Below are 18,178 nucleotides of genomic sequence, written 5' to 3' on the forward strand. Positions count from 1 at the left end.
CTTCTCACACAAACTACAGAATTTATCATTAAATCTCTTATAGAGGTATTTCTACCATTTTCTACTATACCTGATGAAACTGAAAAGATATTAGGTTAGAAAGAAACTTTTCAGTTTATGTAGTTTATTCATCTATGCTAAGCAAGAATCTTATCTATGAAGGCCTGCAGGCCTAAATCCACTGGGCGCTTCTTAACCTGCGGAGCATTCCTTGAAATGTTCCTGGGAATTCAGCTTACTTTTCTTACCTTAAAAAAAAAACACAAAAACTACCACCTACTCTATTTGAGGGTTCCTTTTATCCTCCCCAAACTGCCTAGGATATATTTTGTTTAACTGTTTACTTACTTACAATCCTTACATGAGCACATGGGGTGTCTAACTTTTTAAGGGTTCTACCAATATCAATGCAAGAAAAATAAAGAAGTCACAAAGAATTAAGAGAGCAAAGTTAGAAATTTTCTAAAGTGTTATTTATTTCTCATAGTCCTTACTCTTTTATTTCTGAGGATAAATTTAATAATAGTTTGAAACTTGACCATTCATTTCTTCTCACATCTTTTGCCTTCATTGTCAAAGCCTACAAAATGTATTGTTTGCCTAAAGGGAACACACACTGATAAAATAAAGGAAATATATAGTAAATATTAGTGTTATAGATTTCTGGTATTTCTGTATCTTATTATGTTCACAATTAAACAAGTCCATGTGGTCATGTAATTTTCATATAAAGCCAGGTTGACCAGTTGTAATTTCATGCCATGTCACAATACAGATTATCTAATAACACACCTGAGGCTACCTTAGAAAGTATGCACATTGGAGAAAGGTGGGGCTGGGGTCTTGGATAATGTCTTTTTATCCAATAGAACTAAGAAATTAAAAAATCTAAGGCCCTGGCTGGTGTGGCTCAGTGGACTGAGTGCTGGCCTGTAAACCACAGAGTCTCTGGTTCAATTCCCAGCCAGGGTCCTTGCCTGGGCTGAGGTCCAGGTCCCCAGTAGGGGGCACGCAAGAGGCAACCACACAATGATGTTTTTCTCCCTGTCTTTCTCCTTCCCTTCCTCTCTGTCTAAAAATAAAATAAATAAAATCTTTAAAAAAATCTCAGGATGAAGTGTGGTTCTCAGTGAATCCTCCAATCTGCAGGTCAAGGAATTCACATACAATGATGTGTGCCATACAGATGCAAATGGTTTCTGAGCATTGGGGAAAGCACTGAAGAATTTTCATGATTGTTGTGAAAAAAGATCAATGATGTCTTTGTGCCCAGCTGCTGTAATAGTTACTATCACAATTCACTTCACAGAGCTTTCTACTATCAGGTCAAATTAGGACTATCCTCCATGATGCAATCTAACACTTTCAATGAATGTCCCAGGTTATAGTATGGAAATGTGAACCTGTGGGTCCCTGCCACTTCTTATTTGCATCTGTGGCCCACAGATTTAAAATGGTATAGCCTTAGCAAAAAAGGCACACAGTTCTACTCTGGACCAGTTCCCTTTAAAAGAAAATGGTTAGATCCTTAGAAATCTGGTAAATTCAAAGCAAGGCAAAATCCATCTCTGGGAGCCCCTCCTCCTTCCTCAGTCTAGCCCTGGAAACCTCTGACTTCATATTTTAAGATCTCACTACCTAGTGGTTTACCTGCCACTTCTTAGGGAATACTTAAAATCTCTAAAACAGTTGGACTCCAGTATCACTCTCTAGCTGTGGGGGTTAGCAGCCAAAACAAACATTTCTAAGTTCCAGGTCTCAGCTGATGTCAAACAAATGAAATGTACTTTGTCAATTTTGTGAGTTCAATAATCTGTATAACTGGTATAGCTGCAGCAAGGTAATTGTAAAATAAAATAATGGGTGAGTGAAGATGATGGGAATATGATGAGAAAAAAAGGGCCAAAGTCCTCTTCTACTAATGGGCTTGCTTGAATAGTGGTGAACTTAAGAACTTTCTGAGCAAAATTTACACTTACTTTGCCTCTTTCAAGGTATAATACAGGTCACAATGGATTTTTACTGACAGTGATTCTTCAGCAATTTTAGTGACTCCCCAAACTACTTGGCCAGGCATTCAAGTCCTTCATAATAAGACTACACTCATTCCAAACCTTGTTTCCTACCGTGCTCCAGTTTGTACTCTACCTCAACACTTCTTGAACTTTACTGAGCACACATGTTCCCTAGTGATCTTGTTAAAATGCAGATTTTGATTCAACAAGTCTGGGTTGTGTTCTGCTTTTATAACAAGTTCCTAGATGATACTAATTCTTGTGGGAATCAAACTTTGAATAGAAAAGGCTGACATTCTAGCAAAATGGGACTATCTAGAAGTCATCAAATCATGAATTTCCTACCTCCACACCTTTGGCTCACACTGTTCCTCCACCTACTTCTTGATTTCCAACCTTCATAATAGTATCCTTCCTTTAGGGTTTATCTCAGGTGTTATTTGCTTCATGATGCCTTTCTTTATCCAACTCCACCCAATCCAGTACATACACAGAAACAGAACAGGACCACCAGGGGCACTACCATTCACTGGCTATTAAGAATGTGCTCTGTTCACATCCATCATCCCATTACTTTATTTCCTAGTTATTACCCTTATTTTACAACAAATAAAGGGGAGTTTACAGAGTTTAAATGTCCCAAGGTCACACAGCTAATAAGCAGAACAAGAAACTTGGGCTCTTAAATTTCTAAAACTCTATTCTGGCCCTTCACAGATCTTAGTCTATACTTCCCCCATACATTTTAGAGCATGACTTGTGTTATATTATAGTTCTTTGAGTATTTGTCTTTTCCTTCCTCCAACCACCATTATGTTGTAAACTCCTTGAGGACAGACATCCCAGTCATTTAAAAAAATCTCTCCTCCTCCAAGATGCCTTGCATTGTGCTTGGTACAATATTATAAGTACTCCAGAAATGTATATCAGTCTTAACTCAGCTAAAACTTGCAGTGCACTGGTTGTATATCCCATAGCAGATGCCAAGCAATTTGCTTCTGGGGCTGTCATGAAGGAAAGAGGCAAGTATGATTTGGGGGTTTGTTCAGCATTCCTAGTATCCTCTTATCCTAGGATTCCTGAAGACTCTTTGGGGAGTACTGGTGGACTATCATACATTCTACCTCTAAACTTGACTCTACATAACTTCATTCTCCCTTTTTAAGAAGCAAAACAGTCCTTCCACTGATTAAGAGCCTTATAATAGAAAACACTGTAAAAGAAACCCCATATATGGGTCTTCTTTTAACAGTAATAATGGAAACAAGGTTTGGATTCCTGCTTTACAAACTATAGTCAAGAAAAGGCAATCCCTAGAGAGGTATTATCCAAGACAGTTGATTTATCCAAATACAACCATTATTATGCTAAGTGAATAAGCCAGGTGGTAAAAGACAAACACCATGTGATCTCACCTATAAATGGAACCTAATCAACAAAACAAACAAATGAGCAAAATATAACTAGAGGCATGGAAACATGCAACAGACTGACAGTCACTAGAGAGAAAGGAGGAGGAGGGTAATGGGGAAAGAAGAGGAAGGGGCAAGATAAGGAAAACGAATAGAGGATTCATTGTGCGAAAGGCAGGACAACTGTAACTGAACAACAATTAAAAAATGAATTAAAATTAAATAAAATGAAAAGTTCGGTTCCCCAGTTATACTAGTCATATTTCAAGTGTTTGATGGCCACATGTGGCTATTAGCTACTGCATTACACATCACAAAATAGAATATGTATTTCCATCATCACAGATAATTTTCTGGACAGCCCTTCTCTGGATTCAAACCCACATCTGCCATTTACTAGATGTGCTACTTACAAGAGGTATAAAACAAGTCACTTGATCTCTCTGAGACTGTTTCTGTACTGTAAATAGGGATGATAAGACCTCCCCTCACACCACTTACAGGAATGTGAGGAAAATTAAATGAGAGAATGTATGTTTAGGGCCTGGCATATATTAGACACTAACTAAATGTTGGCTCACTTCTTCTAATCCAATCAGGGATTTATATAAACTTGCCTCATAAATGGAATAAGAAAATTATAGTACTGTGGCTTCTTTGTATGAAGACCACATCCTATTTACAGCTTGGGAGATGTTCATTTTGCATTCATCTTATAACTTTTTCTTCCAGATCATACACAGAGATCAAGGTAAAACATTAATAAGTAATTCTGGGAGTAGTCAAGTCAGTGATTGCTCTTTGCTTGTACTATTTTTAGGAGAAGAGACTATATTTGTCACCACCTTGAACTTTCCAACATGAAAGGACCACATTTCCCCCTTACAACTGAAATACTTCCTCGCAAAGCTTTAATCAGTGCTCAGTTTCAACTGGGTACTATATTATTAGGACACTGCCAACAGTGACACTAGAGCTAGAACAGAGAAGTACCATTTCTCTCTAAATCCATATTTTCCAATGCTCAGACAAGTTCTCTGTGTTTTTTTCCTATGGGATTGATACATCCCAGCCTGGTAAAGGTGAATTATTTCAGAAAAATCTGAACTAAATTTGTTAAGGTGTTTGAGTTCCATGAGAAGAAAAGCAAAATACATATTTCCAACTTCAAAAAAAAAGAATGCTTCAGGACTCTTTTCCCTTGTGCAATTTAAGGCTTGAGAAACAAAGCAAAATCATATTCCTCAATGAAAACAAAGTCCAAAGTGACAGATGGTAGACAGGTGATATATCATTTTCCTTAGGACAAAGTCTGGCAGTCTTCAGAGGAACTGAAAAAAGAAAGTCTTATTTTCCTGTAGTTTAGCCCTGGGGACAGTTATTAGCAACTACTCTTCTCTGCCATCTTTGGGAGTGGGGGATTACAAAACTGGTTATTCATCAGTGCCTACTTTGTGCTGCCTCTAGGCCATGTTGCAATTCCTGTTGACCAATTTTCTATTTGAGTGACAGGTACAGGGCAGGTTCTTAACACACTGACCATTTGCTTATCTATTTGTATGAGAATGTGTCCAGAGGTATTGTATTTTGGGTGTCTCTGTCTAAATAAAATAAATAATTGCAGATTTCAGAGCCTGAAGACAGAGAATTGTTCTGGTATTGAAATTGGAGTCTATCTTCTCAGATCTGTAATGAGGTCTTCCCTTCAGACTGATTTATTTCATAAAGCTGAGGTAATTATCAAAAGCAAGCACAGTTCTCCCTGCAGAAACCAGCCTACTGGTTTGGAAAACTAGCTAGTGAGCTGGATCTGCTCAGGAGTCTAAGCTGAGCCAGCCATTTTAGTAGGAACATTTACTACACACAGAATACACCAAGATTCTTAAGACAAGAGTAAGTAAATGGTAAAGAAGGTTCAGCAATAATAATTTCACATGCTGTAAGTGAGTAAAATTTGAAGTAGCACTCAGGTAAACTTGCATTTCAGTGCAGGGTCCTTTGAATGGGAGAATAAGAGCTGGAACTCTTTGTTTTTGAAGAGTGAATTTTATTCATTAATGCGAAGATATACACATCCTTTAAGACTGATGAACTGCACTGCATGAATAACATTTTGTATCTTTCCTTTTCCTCAAATGTACACAATAATTTCACCAAATTTCCTTTCTTCATTCATTTAGCCTTCATTAACTATTTATCCAATCACTGTGGTACAATTTTAATTACCTTCTAATTAACCAATGATGAGTTTATGATTTAGCATTCCCTAAAGATAGAACTCCATAAATACAGTAAATCTTCATTTACTTGTTCAAAAATTGTATTCTCCCTCTGTTCCCCACCCCACTAATTTTGCTATACTGTATCATTAATGGTCTGGAGTTATGCTTTCTGCATTCCTAATCTTAGGTTCCCATTTGGACTAGGTTTTAAAGAATGTATGATCAACAGCTTTGCTGTTGGCTGTGAAATTAAACACATAGAAGAAAACAGAAATTCCTGTAATATGCCAATGCATCTTTGTAGATCCATACCTTCCCTATAACAATTCCACTTCAGGAGTATCAATACAGGGAATAGTCAAGTGATTAATTCTTTAGAGCAGTCCCTGGGCTGAACTAAAAACAACAGAGGAAAAAAGCTAGAATCTACTCCTTGAGAAGACAACGTGACTGTAAAGAAAAAGCCTGCAAAAAGAATTAATATGTGTTTGAAACAAGTCTTACTATTGCTGTTGTATAAAAGAATACATAGAATCTTAATTTTGCTCCAGTCTGGAGTCTGAGGTATTTAGTATGTACTGGAATAAATGAACCATTGAAATAATATCGACAGGTAGTCTCTCTTCTTATTCATCTAATTCATTCAAACAATTCTGTGTGCCAGTCAGTATGCTAGGCCTTCAGATTTCAGGACTTGATAAGACAGTTTCTTTTCTCCAAAGGATCACAACCAGAAAGGGAGGCAGATAAATACACAGAAAATCTGGCCCAAATTATTGCATCAGCATCATCTCCTGCCACTTTGTCCAAATACCCTTTGTTTCATTTGGAACATCTCAAATTCCTCAAATATGCTACACTTTTTCATGCCTCTCTGCTATTTATTGTGTGCTCACTTCAGAAGCACACACACCAAAATTGGAACAATACAGAGATTAACATGGCCTCTCTGTGCAAGGATGACACACAGATTTGTGAAGCATTACATATTTTTTCAGTATTTCACCATTGAATATGATGCACTTATTCTTTTCCTCCCTCCTTCCCCTCCCTTTGCTCCTTTACCTTCTCCTCTCTCCCCTTCCTTTTTCCATTTTCTCCTTTCCTCTTCCCTCCCCAGTCCACCCCCTTCTTCTACCTGTCCTTCTTCCTTGCTTCCTGAGAGCCTGTTTTGCGTTAGTTGAGGGTCACAGCTGGAGGTTGGGGAGGGGACCCTGTGGACTGCCCTCTTCCCCAGCCACACCATCACCTAATGCCTGAGCATCTCAGGCCTCAAGGGAGCCCAGCTCCCTGTCCCACCAGGATCCATGGCGAGTGTGAGCCGTGGCAGCCGCGGCCCCATGAGGAGAGGAGGAAGATGCCGGCTGAGCTGCTGCTGCTGATTGTCGCCTTTGCCAGCACCAGCTGCCAGGTGCTCACATCACTGTGCATGGCTGCAATCCTGGATGGCCAGACGGTGTATGTCGTGGTGACCGTCTGGCCCTGGCCCAGGAGCAGATCAACAGGATCACTGAGGTCCCAGCCAAGGCCTAAGTGGAGGTAGACATCTTTGAGCTGCAGCAGGACGGCCAGTATGAGACTATGGACACCATGTGCCAGATCCTGCCCAAGGGAGTCGTGTCTGTCCCAGGGCCCTTCTCCAGCCCTCTATCTGATTCTACCATGGGCCATATCTGTGGGAAGAAGGAAATCCTATACATGAAGGTGAGTCCCAAGGAGATGCCTAGCCTTCTGTACCTTTGTTTCACGTCTGTTAGTCTGAACCCCAGTAACAAGGATGTCAGCCGGGCAGTCTCCAAAATCCTCAGGTCCTTCAACTACCTCTCAGCCAGCCTCATCAGTACTAAGGCCAAGTGTCTGCTGTGACTGGAGGCGCTGGTACGAGGGTTCCTCATCTCCAAGGAGACGCTGTCAGTGAAGATGCTGGATGACAGCCAGGACCCCAAGCTGCTGCTCAAGGAGGTCCATGATAACAAGATGTCCACCATTATCATCGATGCCAATGCCTTCATCTCCCACCTCATCCTCCATAAGGACTCGGAGCTGGGAATGACCCCTGCATTTTACAAGTACAACCTAACCTCCATAGACTTCCCTATCCTGAACCTGGACGGGATGGTGGAGGACTCCTAGAATAGCCTGGGCATCTCCATCTTCAACACCTTGAACCCCTTCTACCCTGAGTTTGTGCATGGCCTCAGCATGCCCTGGAGGGAGAACTATGAAGCCAGAACCCACCCAGTGTCTGTGCTGTCAGCTGCCCTGATGTTCAATGCTGTGTGCATGGTGGTAATTGCCTTCTGGGTTCTAAACTGCAGCCAGGAGATTGTTATGAAGCCACTGGCCTGTACATGGGCCACCATTTGGCCCCATGGGACCAGTCTCATGAACTACTTGCATATGGTAGAATATGATGGGCTGACTGGGTGAGTTGAATTCAACAGCAGAGGGCAGAGGACCAATTATACCCTATGCATCCTAGAGATGTCCTGGCAGGGCCACAGTGACATCAGGGTATAGTACTGTAACCAGTCCTTGGCCATAAATGCCACCACCCTGGATGTCAACTTGTTACAGGCACTGGCAAACAAGATGCTGGTGGTCACAAACATTTTGGAAAACCCAATAAGTCATGTGCTGGCCCAACTTCCAGGCCCTGTCAGGAAATGAGAACTTTGAAGGCTTCTACGTGGACATGTTATGGGAGATGACTGAACTGCTGCATTTCTGCTACCGCCTGTGGCTGGTGAATGACGGGCTGTACAGGGTGCCTGAGCCCAGCAGCTCTGGAAGAGCATGGTCAGTGAGCTCATCAACTAGAAGGCAGACCAGGCTGTGGCTGCATTCACCATTACTGCCAAGTAGGAAAAGGTTATCGGGACTTCTCCAAACCCTTCATGACCCTGGGAATCAGCATCCTCTACAAAGTGCACATGAGGCACAAGCCCAGCTATTTCTCCTTCCTGGACCCCTTCTCCCTTGCTGTGTGGCTCTTCATGCTTCTTGCCTACCTGGCTGCCAGGCTGAGCTCCTATGAGTCGTATAACCCACACCTGTGCCTGTGGGTGTGGCCCCACCTCCTGGAGAACCAGTACATGCTCGGCAACAGCCTCTGGTTGCCTGTCAGCAGCTTAACATAACAGGGCTCAGAAATCATGCCCTGGGTGCTGTCCACTCGTTGCATCATTGGAGTCTGAAAACTTGAGAGATCTGGTGGCACTCAGATGGCATTTCTACCTGGCGTTGATGTCTGTTACTTTGGCCTTGGTCCCCTCTTTCCTTCAATTATGTTCTGACCTGGCCTCCATGAGCACTCAGATTTGATACCTGTCTTTCAAGTAGCCTCTGGATTTCATTGCAGTTCATATAACACTTCTCACCTCCTTTCCCTCATTAGAACCACAGAAAACTGAGGAAAATGCTTAGGAAATGGAATGTTCTACTGGTTTGATTAGAAGACAGGCCCAGAGAGAGGGGGTGATTTCATATAGACCATGCATTCACATAGAGTCAGGGCAAGGCCAAGCTGGGCTCCTGCCCCAGTGCCACTAGCCAGCCCTCCCCACTGCCTGAGCCCAGCCCTGCACCCCAGCCCTTGGTGACTTCTCCAGGGCAATCCAAGGCATCAAGCCTTCTCAAGGACCACTTCTTCCTCACCTCTTCTTCTCAGTCAGAATTCCTGCATCAACAGTCCCTCAGCAGATGCTATGCTGGCCCCTCCAAGTGCGAGGCACTCAGGTGAAGAATCAGCCCTCAAGAGGCAGAGGAGTTGAGAATAAACAAGTAAATATATACATAAACACAGAGACACTATATTTTATGTGATGAACATGTGCCTAAAATATCATTTAATTCAAGACTAACCATAACAGTGGCAGGTTTTTCTTTCTCCCAGTTTAGAGAGACTAACTACCATGTGATACTGTTTGTAATTCATTTGGTCCACTGATTTTGAAAAAAATATGATACAATTATGGGTTTTTCATGGCTTTCTCTTGCTGCTTTCTACTAGGTTTATTTTCTCTTGTCAAGCCTGTATAGAACCACTGGTTATAAAGAATCACTGAATGCTGGAAGTAGAGAGAACCTAAAGTTTATAGCCCAAATCTGCCATTATACAGATAGACATGCGGCCTAGAGATGCCACATGTCTTATCCAAGTTTACTAGAGTTGTTAAAGGCAGAGCTTGGACCAATAATAACAATAACTATGATTTATTACCTGCCAACTTAATGTCAATTATTATGCTAAATAACATTATCTCATTTATTCTTCATATTAACCCTGTAAGATAGGTGCCATAATTTTCATCTTATAAATGAGGAAGCTGAAGCTTGGAGAGTTTGGAACTTGTCCAAGGTCATACAGCTATTAAATTGATCATCTGGTGAGCCTGGCTGATCTTGTTATATCAGAAAGTAAGGAGACTTTCAAATGCTTATAAAAGCTTGTCAAATGGAATAAACCAGCTTGAAAGGGTTATACTGGCAAAATGTATAACAACATAAGCATCAAAAATACTTAATGGAATTGGTTGAAGTACTTAGAATTAATAATGATATATTATAAATCCATAATTCTATGCAAATAATAATAAAACAACAAACTCATTTGTTACCAGAGGTAGTGGGTATAACATTAACTGTGAAAAACGGTAATTTTTCTCTTACTTTGAAAATAGGTTATTAAAGGAAAGTAATTAAGCATTTATCCCACATTTTCATTAGGAACTATTATCAGGACAAACAAATAAAACTTGTTGATGAGAAGAAGTCTTATTTATAGAGGGATTCCAGATAATAAATGTAGAGGAATAATAAAATTAGAAAAAAAAAAACTTACAACTCCTTAATGAAATAGTTGGTTCAGGCAAAGATCAACAAAAGATGCTAAAACCAATTGGTGAAAGATTGATGGAAAGTTGGTGTTTCACCTGTTTGCAAAATTTCACCTCACAGATTACTTGCTAAACATGAGAAGGAAATTTAATTTTACAATTCTAGGATCAGGTTATCATTATCTTAACCAAAGGATCCATCTTTGCTTTGCAAATATTGGGAAAACTAGGCTCATGTGCCTAATATGATGAAATAGGAAGTAAACATCACTACCTAAGAAGTATTTTTTTTGCCAAAAAATATTTAACTTCTAGTTAAAAGGAAGTAGAAGGGATAGAGAAATGATTCCCCTGTCCTATGAGGAAGCAAGCAGACAAATCCAGAAGGTGGGTTTTGGCAACAGAATGGCAAAATAGTTAAAGATTGAAGAGACACACAATAGAACACAAATGGATAAACCAACTAAAAAGACATTTGGGGGACAGTTAGCAAATCTTGAATAACTTGTGGATATTAGATTATATCATTGCAAAATTATTGTTAGTATCATCAGAGATGATGTTATTGGATATAAGGAAATGTCCTTAATTTTTAGTGATGCCTGCTGAAATACTTAGGGTGAAATATCATGATGTCTGTATATATGTTACAACCTCTTGACAATAAGATCAGTGTGGCAAATATGGCAAATGTTAACAATTATTATTAAGTCTAGTTGATTGGTATGTGGATATGAACTATTCGACTTGCTCTATTTTTCTTTTTGTTGAAAAATTATATCATAAAAATTGGGGGGAAGCATTCTAGGTAAAGAAGGTGTTCCTGTTTGCCCTTTGACACACCAGCATAAAGAACAAATTTCAAGGAAAGTCCAAAAATGGGAAGTCAAATCACAAGGCACAGTTAGTACCTCTCCACAGTGATTAGCAGGGAAGGGGGCTGGGCTAAGAATTCTGCACCTAAGATAAAAGGCCACCACAACTGCTTTGCTCTGGGTCACCCTAAAAATTCCTAGTGGAGGATCTAGAGAAAAGTGGCTTGAAATGATGGAGGATGTTCTGTGCAGGGAGGAGGACACCAAACACCCACAGTGATTGAGACAATGATGTAGGAGTGGTGGCCAGAAAACTGGAGGCTCCCTGTAACAACTTCACTCACCCCAACAAGCCAAGGAGCATGTCTACATCCTTCCTGAAGGATATGGTAAAGCAGGATATCCCCCTGCAGGGATTCTCAGAAGCCCCAGAGAAATTGATGAACTTGGTCACTCTCCTCCCAATTTTCCTGCATTTCTCAGGGAAGTTGCTGAATCATAAAGTTTCCCATTGTAAGAGATGGGCTATGTTCATGGATTGGAGAACTCAATATTGTAATAATATCAATCCTTCCCAAAAGAGCTCAGAAAAAGACCAACACATACGCTGTTACCTCACATTAAAACTAACAAGGGGTTTCTGGAATACTGATGTAGTATTTCTTAATTTGGACACTGATTACATGGGAATATTGGGTTCATGACAATTTAACAAGCTGTACATTTATTAAATGTGCACTTTTGTTTTATATATTACATCTCAATTGTATTTTAGTCTCTTTAAAAGAGTTCAAATGATGTTTTCCAAGATTAAACTGCTATTGTTTAAAAAATAAATTTATTTAATTGCAATAATAACAATACAAAATCTACCCACTTGACAAATATTTAAGTGTAAAATACAATATTGTTAACTGTGGGCATGAAATTGTACAGCAGATCTGTAAAATTTATTAATCTTGCAAAATTCAAATTTTATGCCCATTGATTAGCAATTTTCCATTTCCCCTACGCCTCAGCCACTAATAACCACCATTCTACCCCGATTGTATGAGTTTGACTATTTTAGGCACCTCATATAAATAAAGTCATGCCATAGTTGTCCTCTGACTGGCTTATTTCACTTACCTAATGTCTTCAAGGTTCATCCATGTTCTTGCATATTGCAGGATTTCCTTCTTTTTTTATGGCTGAATAATACCATTATATGTATATACCATATTACTTTTATTCATTTATCTGTTGGACATTTAGGTTGTTTCCACATCTTAGCTATTGTGAATAGTGCTGCAATGAACATTGAGAGCTAATATCTTTTTGAGATCCTAATTTCATTTCTTTTGGACAAATACCCAGAAATAGCATTATTGGATCATACTGTAGTTCTATTTTTTTTTGAGGCATTGTACACATTTCCATAGGAGCTGTACCATTTTGCATTCTCACCAACATTATACAAGAGTTCCAATTACTCCATCCTCACTAACACTTACATAATTTTAAAAATAATGCCAACCTCACTAGTGTGGAGATATCTCATTGAAGTCTTGATTTGCATTTTCATGATGATTACAGAAATTAAGAATATATTCAAATACATGTTGACAATTTGTACATCTTCTTTGGAGAAAGGTCTATTTAAATTTTTAGTCCATTTTTCAAAGGACCTGAATACAAACTTTTCCAAAGAAGACATGCCGATGGACAACAGACATCTAAAAAGATACTCAATATCACTAAATATCAGAGAAATGCAAACTAAAACCACAATGAGATATCATTCCATATCTGTCAGAACTGCCATCATCAATAAATCAACAAACCACAAATGCTGGCGAGGATGTGGAGAAAGGGGAACCCTTGTGCACTGTTGGTGGTAATGCAGACTGGTAGAGTAATTGTGGAAAGCCGTATGAAGTTACTTCAAAAAACTAAAAACAGAACTGCCTTAAGACCCAGCAATCCCACTTCTGGGAATATTTCTGAAGAAACACAAAGCGCTAATTTGAAAGAATATATCCACCCTGGTGTTCACCGCAGTGTTATTTACAATAGCGAATATCTGGAAACAGCTGAAGAGCCCATCAGTAGATGAGTGGATAAAAAAGCTGTGGAACATTTATACAATGAAATTTAAAAAAAATCTATAAAGGACACATGGACAGAACCAAAGTGAGGGTAAGATCAAGGTTGGGAAGTGGGGATGGCTGGGGTGGGGGGAGTGGTTGTAAGGAAATGGAGAATGGGGGAAAGAAGGGGAAGGTTCATCAAGAAACATATATAAAGGACCCATGAACAAAGCCAAAGGGGTAGGACTGAGGGTGGGAAGGAGGTTGTGTGGGGCAGGGGAGAGTGGTCAGGGGAAAATGGAAACAATTGTACTTGAAAAACAATAAAAAAGAAAGAAAAAGAAATGTTCCTTTTTCTACACATTCTCGCCAACACTTGTTTATGGTTGATTTATTGATGAGTCATTCTGACAGATGTGAGGTAACATCTCATTGTGTTTTTAATTTGCATTTCTGTGATGATTAGTGATGTTGAACATCTATTCATATGTCTGTTGGTCATTTGTACATCCTCTTTGGAGAAGTGTCTATTCTGGTCCATTGCCCATTTTTTAAGTATTTTTTTGGCATTCAGTTTTATAAGTTCTTTATAAATTTTGGATATTAAGCCTTATCAGACGCATCAGCAAACAGGTTTTCCTATTCAGTGGGTTTTTTTTTTCATTTTTTATGGTTTCACTTGATGCACAAAATCATTTTAGTTTTATACAGTCCCATTTGTGTATTTTTTTCTTGTTTCCCTTGCCAGAAAAGGTATACCAGAGAAAATATTTCAATGAGAAATATCTGAAATTTTACTGCCTATGTTTTCTTCTAGGTTTTTCATGATTTTTAGTCTAACATTTAAGTCTTCAATCCATTTTTACTTTTTTCTTGTATATGGGGAAACAAGGTTGTCTAGTTATAAGTTTTTATGTATGTATCTGTCCAATTTCCTAAACACAATTTACTGAATAGATAATATTTATCCCATTGTATGTTTCTGCCTCTTTTGTCAAATGTTAACTGACAATAAAGGTGTACGTGTATTTTGGGGCTCTCTATTCTCTTCCATTGACATACATAATATTACATATATCATCTCACACACACACACACACACACACACACACAACAAGGTCTGTCCAGAAAAAGTACAGCCATTGTTAATATAATGAGAAGTTTACATGACATCACTGTAACCTGGCAGCCTAGGAGAGTGGACAGTAATGTGTATGCATAAACAAGGACAACTTCACTGTACTAGTCAGGGGGGCAGTAGATGCCGTTGAGTAAGCATGTGTACTGTGTGGCCATCACATTCAAAATGACTGAGCAAGTACAGCAATGAAATGGCATTACATTTTGCATTAAGATTCTTAGGCAGAAACTATTCGGATGATTAAGAAGGCCTCAGCTATGGGCAACTGGTGATTGGCAGCTTCCTCATGACAACACACCCGCTCATAAATTATGTCTTGTATAGAGTTTGGCAAATCACCCAGGTGACTCAGCACTCCTACAGCCCAGATTTGGTGCACTACAACTTCTGGCTTCTCCTAAAATTAAAATGACCTTTGAAATGGAAGAGATTCCAGAACATTGATGCTATTCAGGAAAATATGATGGGGCAACTGATGGCTATCGGGAGAACTGTGTCAGGTCTCACTCAAGGTGCCTACTTTGAAGCGGAATGAGGCATCATTTTCCCATGTACAATGTTTATTGTGTCTTGTATCTTTTTCAATAAATGTCTCTATTTTTCATATTACATGACTGGATACCTCCTGGGCAGATCTTGTATGTCTGTTTTAATGCCACTACCATGATGTTTTGATTACTAAGGCTTTGTAGTATACTTTGATATAAGGTAGTGTGATTCCTCCAACTTTGTTCTTCTTTCTCAAAATACCATATTTTGCCATGTATAATGTACACCCACGTTTTGGACCCAAACTTTTGTGGAAAAATCTTTTAATTTTTAATTCTATTATTTATTTCTTTATATTTAGATATTTGGTTTTTGTATTATAAAGGAACTTTAGCATTTATTTTTGAACATATGGATATTGTTATTGCTCTCTAGAGTTGTTTTTAACACATAAACATAAATATATTTTCCCTAAAAAATTTACACAAAAGAGTGTGCATTATACATGGCAAAATATGGTAGCTGGTGCTATTCAGGAACTTTTGTGGTTCCATATAAATGTTTGGATTATTTGTTCTAGTTCTATAAAATAGGCCATTAGTATCTTGATAGGAATTGCAATGAATCTATGGATTATTTTGGGAAGTGATGACATCTTAATGTTAATTTTTTTCTATCCATGAACATGGTATATGCTTCCACTTATTTGTATTTTCTTCAATTTCTGTTTTCAGTGTCATATAATTTACTGAGTATGGCCCTTTCATATTCTCGGTTAAATTTATTCCTAAGCATTTTATTCTTTTTGAAGTGATCACGACTGGGACTGTTTACTTACTTTCCTTTTATGATTTTTCATTATTGGTATATAAAAATGCAACTGATTTCTGGATATGTATTTTGTTTACCACTACTTTGCTAAACTCACTTATCAGTTCTAAGAGTTTTTTGTTGAAACTTCTATGATTCTCTATATACAGTATATATATCATCTGCAAGTAATGAGAGTTTTACTTCTTCCTTTCCAATTTAAATGCCTTTTCTTTTTCTTCTTGTCTGATGCTGTGGCTAGGACTTCCAGTACTATGTTGAATAAGAGCGATGAAAGACACCCCTATGTTGTTCATGATCTTAAGGGCAACACTTGTAGTTTTTGCCCTTTCAGTATAATGTTGGCTGTGTATTTGTTATATATGGCCTTTATTATGTTGAGGTATGTTTCCTCTATTCCCAATTTTCTAAGAGCTTTATCATACTTGGGTGCTAAATTTTGTGATGTTTTTTCACATCTCCTGACATGGTCATGTGGTTTTTATCCTTCATTTTGTTTATGTGGTGTATCACATTTGTTGATTTGTGAATGTTGAACCAACCTTGCATTTCCAGAATAAATCCCATTTGATCATGGTGTATAATCTTTTTGATGTATTGCTGTATTCAGTTTGCTAATATTTTGTTGAGGATTTTAGCATCTATGTTCATCTGGTACATTGACCTAGAATTTTCTTGTTTGAAGCATCTTTACCTGGTTTTGAAATTAGGGTAATACTGGCTTCATAAAATGAGCATGGGAGTCTTCCTTTTTCTTGAATTTTTGGGCATAGTTTGAGTAGAATTTGTGTTAGCTGTTCTTTGAATGTTTTGTAAAATTCACCTGTGAAGCCATGTGGTCTGGGACTTTTACTTGTTGGAAGTTTTTTTTTTATTACTGCTTCAGTTTCTTTAGGTGTAACCTGTCTATTCAGATTCTCCAATTCTTTCAGGCTCAGTTTTGGAAGATTGTATCTTTCTAGGAATTTACCCATGTCACCCTGTTTCTCCAATTTGTTGGCATATAGCATATAGCTGTTCATAGTATTTTCATAAAATTCTTTGTATTTCTCTGATGTCACTTGTTGTCACTTGTTATTTATCATCTTTCATTTCTGATTTTATTTATTTTGGTCTTTTCTTTTTTTCTTGGTGAGACTGGTTAAATGTTTGTTAATCTTTTTCATCTTTTCAAATAATCAGTTCCTGGTTTCATTTGATCTTTGTGTTTTTATACTGTATTTAATTTATTTCTGCTCTGATTTTTATTATTTCCTTCCTTCTACTCACTTCTGGTTTGTTTGTTGCTCTTTTTCAAGTTTCTCCTGCCAAAAAAGAGGCCCAACTGAATATGCAGTTAATGCCCACTGAGTTCAGCTGCCTTGGAAGAGTAGAAGGCTGAATGGCGAAAGGGTTGCAGGGCCCTACCAGCACAGCTGGTCAGTGGGTGACTCAGTGCAGAATGGAGAGTTTGGGTCTGAGCCTCCTGTAAGAGCAATGAGCTAGAAGGTGGACAGGCATGAACTGAGTGCTTGAATTTCTTTCAACCAGGCATCCCTACAGCATTCAGCTCAGGAATTCAAGCAGACTGCACCTGATTTCCACATGTCTCCTACCACAGAAAGCCTCCCCATGATGACAGAGAGCTAAAGAAGATCAACTTAATTCACATAAACAATGAGAAGACAAAGAACACTCAGTTGAAAGGAAAGGAGCAATCCCCAGAAGGAGAACTAAATGCAACTGAGGCAAGCAACTTATCATAGAGTTCAAAGTATTGGATATAGGGATGCTAAAGGAACTTGGTGAGAACTACAAGGAACTTAGTAGGAACTACATCTGCATGAAAAAGGACATAGAAACTATATATAAAAACGAGTAAAAAAATGAAGAATACAATATCAGAAATGAAGAATACATTAGAAGGTGTTAAAATCAGGCTAGATGAAGCAGAGGATCAAATCAGCAAATTGGAAAATGAGGTAGAAAACTATAACCAGTCAGAACAACAAAATGAAAACACTCAAAAATAATGAAGATACTTTAAGGGAGCTGCAGGACAACATGAAATGTAACAATATTCACATGGTAAAGATTCCAGAAGGAAAAGAAAAGGAGCAACAGATAGAAAACCTGTTTGAAAAAATGACAGAAAACTTCCCTAACTTGATGAGAAACAAAGTCATGCAAGTTCAGGAAGCACAGAGGTCCCTAGTCAAAGTGAAACCAAAGCCCACTCCAAGTCACATCATACCTAAATTGGCAAGATTTAAAGACAAACAAAATCTTAAAGGTAGCAAGGGAGAAACACCTAGTAACATACAAGGTAGCTCCCATAAGGCTAGCAGCTGATTTCTCAACAGAAAC

The 18,178-nt window shown here is 38.5% G+C and overlaps 1 protein-coding gene, 1 non-coding gene and 1 pseudogene across 3 annotated transcripts in view; 2 read left to right on the forward strand and 1 right to left on the reverse strand.

The window, feature by feature from the left end:
• ENOX2 (ecto-NOX disulfide-thiol exchanger 2) overlaps positions 1-18,178 on the reverse strand; it is a 358,832-nt gene that overhangs the window by 209,521 nt on the left and 131,133 nt on the right. The window lies entirely within an intron of this gene.
• Positions 6,538-6,643, forward strand: LOC114505827. The gene has a single exon (XR_003685293.1). It is a non-coding gene; the product is annotated as a U6 spliceosomal RNA (small nuclear RNA).
• On the forward strand, positions 6,983-8,846 carry LOC114504694 (annotated as a pseudogene).

This window comes from Phyllostomus discolor, chromosome X, assembly GCF_004126475.2.
Source record: "Phyllostomus discolor isolate MPI-MPIP mPhyDis1 chromosome X, mPhyDis1.pri.v3, whole genome shotgun sequence".
Classification (NCBI taxonomy): Eukaryota; Metazoa; Chordata; class Mammalia; order Chiroptera; family Phyllostomidae; genus Phyllostomus; species Phyllostomus discolor.